Source organism: Heteronotia binoei, chromosome 14 (genome assembly GCF_032191835.1).
Source record: "Heteronotia binoei isolate CCM8104 ecotype False Entrance Well chromosome 14, APGP_CSIRO_Hbin_v1, whole genome shotgun sequence".
Taxonomy (NCBI): Eukaryota; Metazoa; Chordata; class Lepidosauria; order Squamata; family Gekkonidae; genus Heteronotia; species Heteronotia binoei.
In genome coordinates, this window is record NC_083236.1 from 14,968,037 (window position 1) to 14,970,539 (window position 2,503).

Below are 2,503 nucleotides of genomic sequence, written 5' to 3' on the forward strand. Positions count from 1 at the left end.
TCTAGCTTCTGTTTAAAAACCTCCAAGGAAGGAGAACCCACCACCTCCCGAGGAAGCCTGTTCCACTGAGGAATCGCTCTAACGGTCAGGAAGTTCTTCCTAATGTTGAGTCGGAAACTTTTGATTTAATTTCAACCCATTGGTTCTGGTCCTACCTTCCGGGGCCACAGAAAACAATTCCACACCATCCTCTATAGGACAGCCCTTCAAGTACTTGAAGATGGTGATCATACACCTATTAGCCGCCTCTTATTGAGCGTGTGGTAGTCATTGCAGAGGCAGAGCTCCCCGCTTTTCTCCTTCACAAAAATGACGGGGGCTGACAGCGAGGACATGGATGGCCAGATGAACCCTCATTGCATGTTCTTGGAGATGAAGTCTTGTAAGGCTTCTAGCTCGGCTTCCGATATTGGGTGTAGGCGCCCTACCAGTAGGGGTGCCCCTGGGACCAGATCGATAGCGCAGTCATAGGGGCGATGAGGAGAGAGCTGGTCTGCCCCCTTCTCCTCAAAGACATCAGCAAAGTCTGATATTTCCAAGGGAGCTGGGGCCTGTCGGCCGGGGCAGTGGCTGAGAGAGTGGACATTGGAGCAAGGTGCAGGCACGAAGTTCCGTATTTTTAAAAGTTCCTTCAAAAGTTCCGGTCACCTCAAGATTGGACTACTGTAATGCCCTCTACTTGGGGCTACCTATGTGCCGGACCCGGAGGTTGCAGCTGGTGCAGAACGCAGCAGCCAGGTTGCTGTTGGGGCTCCCGAGATGGGAGCACATACGGCCAGGGCTGCGCGGACTGCACTGGCTGCCAATTACCTACCGGGTCCGGTACAAAGTGTTGGTCATTACCTTTAAAGCCCTATACGGCCGAGGACCGGCCTACCTGAGGGACCGTCTCTCCCCATATGAACCCCAGAGAGCACTGAGGTCAGTTGGTAAAAATAAAATGACCATCCCTGGGCTGAAAGAGATCAGGCTCCAGAGTACCAGAGTACAGGCCTTTTCAACAGCGGCCCCTGCCCTATGGAATCAGCTTCCTGAGGAGGTGCGGGCCCTGCGGAACCTTGATCAGTTCCGCAGGGCCTGCAAAACCGCCCTCTTTAAACAAGCATATATTGACTGCTGCTGTTAACTAAGGACACGCCAACATGGTCCTGTTCAAGGACCTATGTCAATATGGAAATAATTATGCTGGCAGAAATTAGCGTCAGAATGTCACCATTGCTGCCAGATTAAATTAAAGTATGAATTTTAAATACATTAACGGGTTTTTATGATGTTAAGTTTAAGTTTTATTGTTAATTTTAAGCTTTTATATTTATTGTATATGTATAAATGTTGTTAGCCGCCCTGAGCCCGTCTAGGTGGGGAGGGCGGGATACAAATAAAATTTTACTTTACCTTACCTTACTAAATGCTTTCTCTTGAAGGTCTTTTGAGGTCTGGCACAATGCCAGAAAATCCACCCTCTGAAGCATCCATTTTCTCCAGGGGAACTGGTGTCTATAGTGTAGAAATGGGTGATAATTTTGGAAGGTTCCCAGGTCTCCCCTGGAGGCTGGTACCCAGGGCTATTTTGTAGAGAAAGCCCAGCATGAACTTATTTGCATATTAGGCCACACCCCCTGATATCACCATTGTTTCACATAGGGCTTTTTTGTAGAAAAAGCCCAGCAGGAACTTATTTACATATTAGGCTACATCCCTGACACCAAGCCAGCCGGAACTATGTTCCTGTGGGTTCTTGCTCAAAAACAGCCCAGCCTGCATCCATAATAAATTCTCCCTTCCTAGGGTTGCCAAGTTCAATTCTTAAGAAATATCTGGGGACTTTGGGGGTGGAGCCAGGAGACATTAGGGGTGGAGCCAAGATCAAGGCTGTGAAAAGCATAATTGAACTCCAAAGGGAGTTCTGGCCCTCACATTTAAAGGGACGGCACACCTTTTCAATGCCTTCCTTCCATAGGAAATAATGAAGGATAGGGGCACCTTCTTTTGAGGCTCATAGAATTGGACTCCCTGGTCCAATATTTTTGAAACTTGGGGGGTATTTTGGGGAGAGGCATTAGATGCTATACTGAAAATTTGGTGCCTCTACCCCCAAAAATAGCCCCCCCAGAGCCCCAGATACCCGCGGATCAATTCTCCATGATTTTCTATGGGAATAAATCTCCATAGGGAACAACTGAGTTCCCAGCAGACATTTCCCTCCCCTCTCCCCCGCTTTCTGACGACCCTGAAGCGAGGGGTGGGCCTCCAAACCGGGGGATCCCCTGCCCCCACCTGGGGATTGGCAACCCTATCCCTTGCTCAAACCCCATCCTCCCTAGGTTCCACCCGCAAATCCCCAGGAACTTCCTGAGCCGGAGTTGGCTTTGGCTGCCCTAGTAGAGCCTGCTGCTCTGGATTTGGTCTTTGTTTCCCTCCCTCTGGTGCGTCTCCTAGCAACCGCGCCACGCGGCCTAGGCCCGGCGGAAGGCTTCTCTCGCGGCTTCCGGCTCTCGCTTTC